Source organism: Macrobrachium nipponense, chromosome 11, assembly GCF_015104395.2.
Source record: "Macrobrachium nipponense isolate FS-2020 chromosome 11, ASM1510439v2, whole genome shotgun sequence".
NCBI lineage: Eukaryota > Metazoa > Arthropoda > Malacostraca > Decapoda > Palaemonidae > Macrobrachium > Macrobrachium nipponense.
The window spans coordinates 17,507,849-17,522,842 of NC_061087.1; positions in this window are offsets into that span (position 1 = coordinate 17,507,849).

Sequence of the window (14,994 nt, forward strand, 5' to 3'; positions counted from 1 at the left end):
TATTATATATATATATATATATAATATATAATATATATATATATATATATATATATATATATCCCGTTAAAGTAACATAAAGCTTGAGGACATCTTATCCTAAAATGACGCAATGCGACTAATATCATTTTTCGAGAGGAAGATATTTTCTCAAGTGTGTAGGGGTGGTAGGGCTAGCAAGGGGAAACTCATTAATACCTGAGCAGATACGACGCGGGAGCATTGCCGAAAGTCATTGGAAAGTATTGGCAGCGCTCGCTCCCTGCAGCATATTATTTTGCGGCAACTGTTAAATGAGTTTCCAAAACATTGTGCTCCAAAGACTTTGCAACAACAGCTGGGAAGGTTGGAGGCCGCATAGTGCAGACCCTGGCCTGAATTTCTATTATGTTTTTCATGCACTGAATTGAAAAAAAAAAAAAAAAAAAAATTCTTGCAATTTCTGACTTTTGCTTTCTGCTCGAAAAGATACTACCTTCATGATACTCTCGAAGGAATTTCACTTATATTGGATATAATGTATCTACTTTGAATTTACTTCCTCCTCTCTCTCTCTCTCGCTCTCACTCTCTCTCCTCTCTCTCCTCTTCTCATTCTCTCTCTCTCTCTCTGTAATTATTTTTCATTAAAACACTTTCCATTCCAGTGAAAGAGTTAATCGTAAATAAAAGGATACTTCAACATAGTTTAAATAATCTGGCAGCTAAAGTTAAGTGGCCTTCACTGCTCACGGATTTCAGCACAGGAAAGGAAATGTCACTCTGAAAGCCCATGGACCAACTCCCAACGGATAATGGGACTTGATCTGGCAGTGAAGCCCCAAAACCACCACGCCACCGGTGTCGGGGTGGTTTAAGGCTTCACTGCCAGTCCTGGGAATTGAGGGGTCGCTGGTTAGCGCCTGTCGATCGCCAATTCTATTATCGCTTAATGAATTCCCCCTCGGTTAAGCATATATGAAAATATATTAATTCCGAGGTAGAGCGAATTAGATATTAAAGGACATTTGTAGTTCGATATATATATATATATATATATATATATATATATATATATATCACATATCCATACAGGTGATAAATATATATTTACAAATGAATCACGTGTTAAAGTGATTATAATCATATATATATATATATATATATATATATATATATATATATATATATATATATATATATATACAAATTATTTTTCTTCCTAAAATTAACCGTCATTTCACAACAACTGTCAGCATTCGAGAATAACTGTCCTCCTTTCCATATGAGGAATTTTGATCAAATGCACTTATTCGCTGGAACACAAATCATTTCACTATATTTGTACATTCAAGGATAATCTCCTCAGTCACTGCTAACCTAACATTTAAGCTTTCATATTCTAGTTCTTGAGCATTTATAAAGCTATTTTTAATCCTTCAAAACGATTCATTTTTAAATACTAACGTTATGATGAAGTTATAAATACTGAAATGGGTGTACCCAGTAACCTAGATAGCGGTTATTCCCCCACAGCCTTGCGTCCATTTTCAAAATTCATCATTCTTCCACCAAGTAAAGTTGCGCAGACTTTCGAAAGAAACATCGTTGTCCCTTTTAACGAAAGAAAGGAAAATAGGTCGCTCTCCCTCCTGCGCTTTGACCCTGAAAAGTCCCCGATACGGTCGAGGAGGAGAGTGAAATCTGTTGGTCTCAAATAATTGAACACAGCTGGAGTCTTTGAAGAAAGAAACCCTTTGGCCTAACTGGATTTCTTATATTTTTCTTTTAAATGTGGACGATAGTTAACCTGATCCGTGTTGGGCAAGCGAACTGTATAAATGAACATCAAAGAGCGCAGGAATATTGCTAGACATAAGATTTATTAATAGGTTCCATAAATTCTTGCGAGAGATACCTTTTCTCGACATTCAGTTGTTTTAATTTTCTTAAACACACACACACACATACACACACACACACACTCACACACACGAATTATTGTCAGTTATTATTCCACTTAGGCGGATGTGATCCCGATGGCTTAAAATTATATTTGTGTATACACATATGTATATATATGTGTGTAGGTCTGTGTCTGTGTACGTATGTTTGTATGTATTAAAATGAAGTACCGAAACCGATTAGTCCAAAATTTAATAAAACAATAAATACAGCAAATTTTATCATTTGTCAGGGAATTCGTAGAAATATATCGTAATGTATTCTCGTGGAAAATGGGTAATGTAGCATCTATTCCATTTCGAAAGTCTTCTGACTTGCTCACAGAAAGGGGATAAATTGGAAAGAAAAAAAATCTACGTTTAAATTATGAAATGCTACATGGAGAGCAGTTTGAATATCCCACTCTCGGGGGGAATTTGGGAAAGTAATATCGTGACTAATCTTGAGATTAGCAGAAGCTCAACTGGGCCATTTGGTATGCGAGACATGTCACACAGCTTCTGCCTTATTGACTCTTCGTCTAATGAAGGTTTGATGGTTAGAGGGCCATCGCACTCACTCATTGTCTTGAGGAATATACAGGATTATTTTGATAAATCTAGTTATTTTCAGCCATTATTCGTTATTTAGCTATTCTGTTGTTTGTACTCTCATCCCTGTTTGGAGTAACAATTTTAATACTTACACAAACATACACTCACACACACACACACACACACACACACACACATATATATATATATATATATATATATATATATATATATATATATATATATATATATATATATGTGTGTGTGTGTGTGTGTGTGTGTGTGTGTGTGTGTGTGTGTGTGTGTGTAACATATAAAGACTAATGATATGATATGATATGATATGATATATATGAGACATTGTTGTATGTCACGTGCTTTGGCATTCCTTAGAAACTCGGAATCATCGTTTTTAGCTTCCCATGGAGACAGAGAACATCTCAGCTTAGAAATGCTGATAGGTCTTGAGGTGGTGTGATCCTTAATTAACCAAGCAGGTCAATGATCGTCCGTCGTTATGGGCGTTCGTCAGAGGTGACTTTGAAACTGGTTTCTGGCAGTTTCAGGGCGTGAACGATGGGTGCAAATTCGTGCGTCCATACGATCTGTGTCTGTTCATAATAGCATGTAATTAGCCAGAACGATAGAGACCGTTACGGGGAGAGAAGGCAGATGCCGGGATGGCTCTGCCAACGTTTTTTCTGTTTTGTGAAAAGCGCTTGGAGATTCTAGGCTGAGATGGGTGAGTGTATATATGTCTATTTTAGACAAAGTGTGGCTTGACTGTATTTTTGATATTTTGTAAAGATGTTCTATTTCATTTAATCTTTTGACTTTGTATTTACAATTGTGTATGCTTATGGTTTGTCCTCCTGTCCTTTTAACAGGCGGTTCTAGTGGAGGGAACTGTACTGGTAGGGGAACCATATTCTGGAGAAGAGTAGAATGGTGTTTGACTAATTACTGTATAGACTGTTAATTACTGGGGGTTATCTGAGTTATCTGAACTTTGAGTTATCATTCCATTTAATCATCCTGTAAGAATCTGAGTCATTCAATTAATACTTTGCTTTTAAATAAATGTATATTTTTGTAATGCACGACTCTGATTTGATTACCTAATGAAATGGAGGGGAGATATAGCGGGAGAGTGAGTGAGAGAGAGAGCGAGAGAGAGAGAGAAGAGCGGTTGCCAGTCGAAAGAGAGAGAGAGGGAAAATATGTTGCCAAAACCCAGTGCCTGCTGCTATGGCTTTCGCTGCCAAAATGAATAACGGAGACGGTGGGCTCCGTTATTATATAGATATATAGAAGTCCTTGTTTCTAGTAGGAGACGTCTGAGAATTCATGTTCTTTAGTAGAAATTGTATGTCGATATCATAGAAATGCAAGGATTTAAATTAAACAGATGACACTAAAATTACCTTTGGTAGAGAGGTACGATACCATATTTGGAAATGAATTGAAAATACCTACCTTTTTTATTAAGGTTAAATATATAACGTGGCCCTTTTAGAGGGTTTTCAGTGTTCTAGCTCGTTTTATGTCGTTTATTTAGAGGTTGCATTGCCTATCCTTTTTGCTTACTCGGGGAGTAAGTCTGTACAAACTACTTTGTTGTTGTTGTTGTTGTTGTTGCTCTTGTTGTTGTTGTTCTTGTTGGGGGTCGGCGTCAATAACCTCATCTTGCGACGCCAGTAAGAATTAATAAATCAATCTTGTTGGGGGTTTAGGAAAGCCTAAAAAAGTCTGAAAAAAGGTGTTTTGTGTTGAGTTAAAGATGCAGGGATATTAGGATAGGATAGCTATGATTTGTTTATTAGAATGAAAATGTAAAAAAATAAATGATGTCCATGTACAACAATGCAGAAAAATTAATTTCTAATGAAATATAGCGTATTTATTTTAGTTTTCGTTGAAACAACGCTCTATTGACCGTAGAATTTAGCACGTGCCTTGAGTAAGCTGGAGGTCGGATCATGCCTTGTTTCCCTTGAAGCTCTTCCCAAAGGGAAGAATATAAAGTTGAATACTTGAAAGGCTGATTGTTAACTCCTTTACTAAGTTGATTGATATATTGAGGTTCTACCTCCAAGCAAATTAAATATTCAGACTAGAGTTCTATAAGGACTGCATATCTAAATCAGTAAAAGAGTTTTATTTGATAAGCATGTTGATTTCGATAAGTGTATATTGAAAACAAACAATCATTTATTCATTAATCTGTATAACCTTTGGAATAGGAAGCTGTTGTGAGTAGCAAAAAAAAAAATAGATATGATACTCCCAATAAATATCTTATCATATATGTTAATACCTAAAAATGTGTTATCGTATACAATATTATTTTTTATTTAGGTTCGATCGGTGATGATTGCTGTCAGACATTTCCTCAAAAATATTAATTGACTTTTCACCAATTCTGACGGTTCTCTTCACTTGCGAAAGGGACTTTGTTCTCGAGTAAAATGTTTGCCAAGCTGATTGGTTATACGGCTCTTGATAGTGTTCGGGATCTTGTAAGATTCAACAGGCGTTAGGTTAAACACCATTAGACCTCTGAAGAATCCCACGTGATGTTATCTGAATTACCTCCGAGGTTGATGAAGTTCAGCGCAATGAATCTCGCAAATGTTTGCGCTTGCATAAACCCACGTCTTCCAAATGTTTGCTGTGTTTTTGAGACGAATAAGTCTTCATATCATTCATGTTTGTTCTGTGTTTTCAGTGATGTATTGGTGTTGGTCATTAGTGGGAAGATAAGCGTTACAAATTAGGATTTCGAACACCGACAGAATAATGATGATAAAAATATTATGACGAGAAATATACACTGCACAGATGTTCAGTAACAATATCATCTATGATGACTGAACGAACTTTGGTAGGAATGGATTTGCATTACTAGACCGAGAGAATTTATAAGCTGGTAGGTTTTGACAGGTCACCTCAACAATAATGTCAAAGTATGTCAATATGACAAATAGCAATAATAATTTCTTATATTTGTCCGCTGTCGTTTTACACCGAGGAATTTTTGGGTCTTATGAAAACTTGATGGCAGACGGCAAGAACAAGGGAATGTAATTATTTATGTATAGCTATGGTCAAATGTAACAGCAATTCACTTATAACAGTTCAGATATATTGCACCAAATGCCTGTCAAATAGTTCCTGAATTGCAATTATTTCCTGGGAATTATCGAGCTTTAAGTGAATTTTTAAAAGTAAAGTATTATTCTGTATGAAATGGAGGATAGTTTGCCCGATGAACAGAAAACAGTAATGTGATAGACAAGTATGAATTCATAAAAAGATGAGGTAAATTTTCTTTCCATTTTTCTTGTTTCCACTATTTTCTCGGGTGAAATTATCAGTCATCCCTCGACTGAGTTTTTTCCGCCATCTTTGAATTGTCACTTGTACATGAGCATATGTATATTTTAATACAAGTAAGTATTATTTGTGGACAAAAGTATATTATATACGCACATAAACCGTTTTATTGCTATTTAACACATTCTCTGTTGTCTTTTCACATATTAGTTTCTTTATATTTCCAATTTAATTCATCCGCATGTATTATGATTAGCTTTGTTCTAAATAACTGATTTATATTTCCATCCCGTAGATGCGTTTAACATGTTTGTAAATAATTTTTTTTATATTTCCCTTCCTTGAAAGTTTTTTTTTTCTTTTTTTCTTTTTTGAAGTTTAGGGCAAAAATAGAACCATTCCCAATGTTCCCATTGTCTTGAAGTCTCGTTTATAACAATGAATTTCTCTGTAATGACCTTTACTGCTTCCAACGACCTCATTCCCAAGGGAGAAAATTCTCTCCTATTTCACCTCTCATCGAAAGAACTGCCGTTTTAAAGGAATCGTTCGGATTTAGTGGGAATAGCACCATTACCCCAAAATTTAGCACCAAGTAACCAGAGCGGGTGAACTTGAAAAGAGGTTAAGTGCCTGGGAAGTTTTTCATTTGTCCCAAATACGAAGTAAGACGTATTTGGAGTGCATTGATATCTGGATTTATTATAGTGCAATATTTCTTTCAACTTCCAGAAACTCCCTTAAGATGTTCCTTAAGATGTTCCTTAAGATGTTCCTTAAGATGTTCCTTAAGATGTTCCTTAATACCTTTTCCACTGACTCAGTATAACTGCTGGAAAAATAGAAATGATAAAAATGCCAAAACACTAGCAATTTTTTAACGACACATAACTAGTAAGTCATCACCTCTGATTAGTTCATAATGAAGGGAATAGCTTTGCTTTATATATAGCTAGAGTTCAGTATATCAACATTTAACTTCGGAATGGAAATTATCGAGTAGCCCAATAATTATCAGAGAAATTATTTCATGTCTTTGAGGGTCTGATGACGAATATTTGTATTTTTTCTTCTCTTGATGGCTGACCTTCATAGTATGTTATGGAGATGTTCATATTCACTGGTAATGGATCGATACAGGAGATAGGTTGGCAAAGAGACGGAAAGATCTTTCATTGTTGCGAAGGAACAAAACCGTAAAGTAAATCCAGAAGTAAATGAATCCAAATGTAAGTAATGAAAATTAATACTACAATGTTTGCGTTGAATAAAGTGAATGAAAACACTCATACCATTGGAAATGGTCCCATTGTTACGAGTCTTTTTCAGTCATTACTGATTTTATTCACATAAACGCACACATACATACATATATATGTTTATTATACAAGAGAGAGAGAGAGAGAGAGAGAGAGAGAGAGAGAGAGAGAGAGAGAGAGAGAGATTGCACTGCAGGATTGTATTCAAAAGCGTCGTTTTTCCCATGATAGTAGGTATACCATGCAATACTCGGCTACTGTTGTGGAATAAGGTCTATACCAGATGAATATTGAAATTGATCCTTGCAGTCAGAGTACAGTCATTGTTCTGTGTTTCTCTTTGGGGATAGACTTCCCACACCGTTGGCTGAAGTATTATAGCGCTTCTGGAGTTGGGGTATTGAAATCTACCGCATAATTTCAATACGCATACATGCTACAAAAAAAAATCTTGGCAACAATATGATAGAACTGAGATGTCCAATAATATTATTCAAGTGGGGAAGGGGAATATAATCACCATTATTGTTTATGTTCAGTATTTGATGTGTCTTATATGAATGAATGGTTACCCAAGACATGCATTATTATTATATTTCATATCATGAAGTGAGAGAGGGGGAGAGTCAAGGTCATGCAAAAATCAAACGACGAGAACATGATAATCTCTCATACAAACATATAAAACCATTATATGGAAGATTAAGGCAGTTTACTGATTAAACTTCGATAATCGATCTTTCTCACTCACAGGGGTAAACGTCCTACTTTATTATTTTGATGTAGATTAGTAATCTGTCGTTATAACAAGGCCTTATAGCTAAAAGCATTGTTTTTTATTTTGAAAAATGAAAGGACCCGTATAAAAATAATGTTACGTCGTCCAGTGATGAGTTTTCATTTGAAGTGATTGCGTCATGTAAAAATAAAGGTTCTCAGGAAAGATGAGATTTTACAGTTGTAAATAATTCTCATAGATAATGCAGTGACATTTAGTTATTGAAGTGATTTTAGTATATACAACGGCTTGTCGTATAAGAAAGGTAATGCATTGCAATAACCAATTTTAACAGGCAAGTGGCACTAAGGTATTTATTGTAATCTGGTTCAACGAGAAAAACCTCCACCAAATTTTTTTTTTTTTTTTTTCGTAAACATGGTTACTTAATGTTACCCGCAGAAATTTTTTTTTTGAGAAGCAGAAAAAATAACCTAATTAAGAAATGAAATTGATAAGCAAACTGATAAAAATGTATAAAATAGAGATTATATTCATCATGCAAATGCTTCATGATTTTTTCTGGAAAATATGGAGAACTTTCTCTTTGTTAGAATTCTAATATTTTTGTCACAGGATATTGCCTAGTGCAGTGCCACCGACCTCACTTGAAACACAATGAAAAAATAATCCTTTCAAATTATAAGGGTCAAGACTTCCATAAAAAAAATAATTCGGCTTGGTTTCAGACTAATCGCACTTTTAAAGTAGAAATCTTATCTCCAGTTCTTGATGTTCTTTAGATCTGCAAGAGCACTGCATTTTCCAGTTAATCCTTCTTGTTCATAGTGATCGTAAAAAGCTAAGTGTCTGTGAAATAATTTTATTCCAGAATGAAAACGGGTTTAATCGGAAATTACGCTTTTAAGTGAAAAGAAACATCCGTATTTGCTTTCAGTCAACTTATTATTATTATTATTATTTTTCACTTTATGTAGCAATATTAATTGAAATCGTTTTTAGTTGAAATACTTGATTTCAGCAAAATAGCTGGCAAACTGAGGTCATGGTTTTATTTGAAATATCTGGTATGATATGAGGTGGTACACTCGTTTATAAGTATAGTTTTCAAAGAACAAGTATCTAGATTATAGATCTGTCTGGAAACACTGCTACGTATAATTTTTATTATACCTAGAAATAATAAAGATAAAATAAAATAAATAAAATTATAAAACTAATAAAATGAAGAATAATAAAATACAAATAAATCCTGTAATTACATTTAGTATCCAACCGAATGGATAATTTCGATCCACTCGACAGAAGAGGTTAAACGTCTAAATAGAACGTTGCTTTCAGGTCCTTACCCCGTTTCCTATCGTGAGTACTCTTGAATAATAATAATAATAATAATAATAATAATAATAATAATAATAATAATAATAATAATAATAATAATGTAAGAAGAATATGGGATATGCCAGTGGAAATCGTACCCATAATCATAGGAGCACTAGGCACGATCCCAAGATCCCTGAAAAGGAATCTAGAAAAACTAGACGCTGAAGTAGCTCCAGGACATTTGCAGAAGAGTGTGATCCTAGAAGCGGCACACATAGTAAGAAAAGTGATGGACTTCTAAAGGAGGCAGGATGCCAAACCCGGGAACCCCAGACTATAAATACCACCAGCAAATCAAATTGGAGGACTGTGATAGAGCAAAAAAAAAAAAACAAAAAAAAATAAATAAATAAAAAAAAAATAAATAAAAAAAAAATAAATAAATAATAATAATAATAATAATAAAAATATAATAATAATAATAAAATATAATAATAATAATAATAAAATAATAAATAATAATAATAAATAACGATAAAATGAAGAAATTGATAGTTCAGTTTCCTTTTCTTTATATTTAAGAATCCTTTAGAAGAAAGGCTAGTCTTAATAGAACGTTGCTATCAGGTCCTTACCACGATTCCTATCGAGCGTACTCTTGAATAATAATAATAATAATAATAATAATAATAATAATAATAATAATCAGACCGATAAAATGACGAAATTGATAGTTCAGTTTCCTTTTGTTCATGTTTAAAAATCCTTTTGTTTATATTAAAAAACTACAGATAAGAAAAAAGGACTATTGGCATCGTACAGTTATCTATTCTAAATTAAAAATGTTTATCTCGAAATGTTAATTAGATTAGCGTAAATTGTAGTGAAGAGTTAATGCGGCTGGAAAATTATGATAATTATATGAAAGGTGACATAATTACGAATAAACTCATTTCCTACCCATTATGCCATTTTAGTCTGTTCACAGTACTGCATGGTAAATTTCGTGTAAAGTTATGGTAATAACTTCCAAAGTGCATTTTAAAGGTTAACCGTTTAGTAAAAATTTTATCTTTTCGATAACTTCTTCGGGTCGAATGTCAATAGAGCAGCCAGTCTTCATTGTCATGAAGTACTGTTATGAACAGCTTTTAATATTAATCTTAATAATTATTAGCGTTTATATATTTCTTTTGTGCCTAATTTTATCGTCATTTTCCTTATTCTGTTTAATCGCAGAGAGAATTTGGATCAGGTTACGAATATGAGATGTTTAATTAGTAATATTTATTATTATTTTTATTATCATCAGGCGACAGGCGGACATAGGACAATAAATTCTGCCTGCATTAAAGAAAAAAAGAAATATTAAGCATTAAACATCTTATGTAAAATGTGTGTGTGTGTGTGTGTGTGTGTGTGTGAGAGAGAGAGAGAGAGAGAGAGAGAGAGAGAGAGAGAGAGAGAGAGATTAGCTATGCCTTGAGAGTCAGTATGAATCGTGCATTTAATGCTGTACGTTTCCGTTCAAACATCTGAACAATACATCTCAAATTTGCTGGTTAAAACACTAAAGTGAACAGCTATAGAGTAAAGGTAGATCTCGTTTACAGTATCTAAATTACAACAATTTTGGTATGTTCAAACAATTAGTTTTTAGATAAATTACACCCACAGACACAAGCACACACACATACGCATATATATATATATAAATATATATATATATATATATATATTATATATATATATATATAATATATATATATATATATAAATATTATATATATATAATATAGTGTATGTGTGTGTGTGTGGTGTAATAATGAAAAGGTTGAGCGTGTGAGAGTTTATTTCCAGATAATCTTGCTTACGAACGTTCATACTTGTGCGTCAGAGTCAGACTGTCTCCAAACCGGACAGAAATTCGGCAATTTCGTCGGCGCAATGTTTCCTCATCAAAGGAAATTGCGTTTCTGGCCAAGACTGCATTTCTAGCCAAAGTCTTATCGGATCAGTGAATTCTCTTTCCAATGAACAGCTGAGAATTAGAAGAGCTGATGAGAAGGTCAGAGGACATCACAGGGTCGTCCTTCGCGTCCAGGAACAGATAAACAGGAAGAAAAGATATGCTTCTGAAAACGAGGAGTGAGACAAAACAAATGATCTACAAAATACAAAACATGAAAAAAACGGGAAATTTTATCATTATTATGTTTTAGATAAAAGTTTTAACAAGCGGTACATACGCTGCTCTAGATGGATCGGTACACAGCCCACTAGAATAACTTCTTTTGGAGATTAGTGACTTCTTATCTCGAAAAAGTTAGCGTCTTTTACGAACCGTTGTTCAAGGTAAAGCTGATTATGACAATACAAGCTCCTGCTTTCAGATGGAGAGACTATGGTTGTGATACATTGATTATTTTACCCTGCTGTGATATATATATATATATATATATATATATATATATATATATATATATATATATATATATATATATATATATTATGTATGTATGTGGGTGTGTGTGTTTGTGTGTAAGTTCGGCCGAGAGAGAGAGAAGTAAATATCAACCCATATTTTGATTTTAGTGCCCTATTTTCGCCGCGTTTATGGATGGGAAATAAAAACGACAAAAGTCCTTACCATGAATAGCAGATAGCGTAACCTTAGCCAAACTTCTACAATAACATTCCATAATTCATTGGATGTTGTTGAGGTCAGGTTTCGGATCTTTAGAGAATAATTCGAGGGTCGTCCCTATAGGATTTTTTCCTCTTAAAGTTTGTCATTGCTTCTTTTATAAATACTCAGGAGTGCTATTAAAGAGTAAGTCTTTCCAAAGCAACCAAGAGTTATACATAGATATGATTTTTATATGAATTTTATCTAAAGCAGTATCTTATTCATATTCATTATTTTACAACTTCAAATGGGTAGCTAGAAATTAAGTAAAATCCTTTAATTGAGCTAGTGAGTAATCAAGCTTAATTCGCTAAAATTGGGTATGCCAATCTGTCTTCAGCGCAAAAAATAATAAGTATAATAAACTATAATAAAACACTTAATGAATAAGTATAGAGATATCGTCCGTTTGGAACAATTTGATGATGTTTGCAGAGTTATAACACTGATCTCCCGTCATATTGTAAGTGACATACAATTTTATTTTTGTAGCTAGTTGTAGAGAGAGAGAGAGAGAGAGAGAGAGAGAGAGAGAGAGACGTAGTCTTATTCAGGAAGCTATAGATCATTAGTAAATGTCCCCCTGAAGCGGCAGTGTTAATGAGGGGAGACAGAATGTTCATATTTCTCGCCTGCGGATATGTTGCCACATATTCTGTTATTTTATAATGATATCCCCTGTTGATTCACCAAAATATCACCCAGCTGGAGAGGGCGAAAAACGATGTCACACCATTTACAACGTTAGTACAGAGACTTAACGTAATCCCTAAGAGAAATGCATTTTACAATGTTAGTACAGAGACTAACTTAATCCCTAAGAGAGATGCTAATGTAAGTTATTTAGCTTAAGGAGTTCGGGTCAGTGGCAATTTCTAGCTCATTAAATTCATTTTTACATTATATATATATATATATATATATATATATATATATATATATATATATATATGTGTGTGTGTGTGTGTCTGTGTGTGCGTGTCTGTGTGTTTTTGTGTTGTGTGTGTGTGTGAGTGTGTGGATGGTGGAAAGAGTCTTGGAGTGTGATTTAATCCAAAGCATTGTTAAGTCATCTCTAATTCAGGGCGATAATATGTGGATGATAAATGTGAATGTTAGAAAAAAGAATGTAATTTTGTGATGAACTATCTACATACTTTAAACAGTGTAATTAGCAGTGATAATATCAGAAATGTAGAGATACGTGAGAAAGATAAAATATTAGTGTAGCTAACATTACAGATCAGAGGGTTTGAGTTGGTTTGGTCACGGGAAAGAATAGACAAGTAGGTTAGTAAATGGAATATATTATTTGGAAATGTGAGAGAGATGGGGGAGAAACCCTGACGAAGCGACCAATAGCTTGCATGAGTGTGCAAGAGTCCAGTCAGGATAGAACTGAGTATCATATTTTGTAATGAGGGATTTCGACGAGCTGCTAATGAATGTATGAAGCGGCTTATGTTGTGATAGTTTTCCGCAGAAAGGTCTCAGGCATGATTCAGCAGAATTGATGTGGCTCTGGTTGTTGTTTTTTGGTTTTTTATTTTTCTTCGGAAAGCTACCACACTTTTAAGGGAAACTCCCCAATATTGCGATATGTGTGAACGCGTGTGTACAGGGGTGTTTTGAGAAGGTTTCTGTATTTTGCCATGTGATGTTCAGGCAGTATTCTCCATCCGTAATTAATGTAAATCTTTGGGTACGTTTAGGTTTAGCTCACGGTATAAACTAAATACGGGTTGGGAATATATGCATGGATGATAAATGGATTGTGGTTCAATCCATGGGTATGTAAACAGTTTTAAATATGGTGTTTGCTTCTGGGGGATTTGCAGGTGTAGACGGAAATAAAAAGGCTCAGTTGTGCAATGTTCATATTCTTTTTTATTATTATTTTTGGACTTTTTTTCAAGATTGTGTCATCACACTGTTACGATGCGGGATTGAGCTGAATATCGATTCAGTTCATTTCCTTCCTTTCTTTCTCTACACACACACACACACACACACACACACACACACACACACACATGCACGGCCGTGGCTCAGTGATTACCATACTCGAAATATTATTTGGCGATCCCAGTTCGGCCCCATGAGGGTGAAATGATACTATTACAAAATGGTCGCCAGGTGACCCATTCAAAGAACAATGCAAACAAAGATGAAAAAATAATTTTAAACGCTTTGGTTTTGGTTATGGAGTACGCGTTGATAATGTATCTAGTCACTGGTGTTCATAACATCATCTCCATCACCAAAAAGGAAAGTAGTGCTTCTTACCAACTCTAATTGTCATTCAAGGGAAACTACAATGATCTTATATACCTTTAGAAATGAAGAGGAAGAGTACCGGGAATTTTTCAACAGCGACCTATGCCATGTCTGCTAAATTCAACATATTTTATGGATTTCTATTTTGAATTATACTTATCCAAATTAAGGGAAATAATTGTATACTTCTGGAACATCTTGCCTAAGTATATCCCGCAAGAATCTTTTATAGTTCCCTATCGTTCCTGTACCCAGAGAACTATTGCATGCTATTTTCTTTCCTGTTGCCTGAGAAGGATTGCCTGCTATTTTCTTTCTAGCACTCAAAGAAGTCTTTCATTCCATTTCCTCCAATAGCGTTATCGTCACCATGTCCTTGAGTGCTGCGTTGCCCTGGTGCCCACCTTAATAAGTTTTCCCAATTCCTTTTGCTCAAAAACTGTGGCATGACTCTCCTGGTATTGTTGTTGATGCCAGTGTTCACAAACTCAGGACGATGAATACAGTTTTAGAGTTCAAGATGTTCCGATTTGCGTTGCTGTTATGTTTGTAAATATTTTTGTGTGTTAACTGTTTTATTCGCGTATGGCTTTCTATTCTGTGAAGGTTGATTTGGAAGTCGATGGTTTTTCAAGCCTTTTTCGTATGAGTCCTTGTCCATTTGAATAATAATAATAATAATAATAATAATAATAATAATAATAATAATAATAATAATAATAATAATAATAACAATAATAATAATAATAACAATAATAATAATAGTAGCTTTCTTTGAAACAAATATCTGAGGATATTTATGAAAACTCTAAATGTGTTAGTAAACTTGTTGATTAGGCAAAAGGTCTTGAAGTTTCTGATCAATAAATATCATTTGCTGCATTTAAAGATGTTT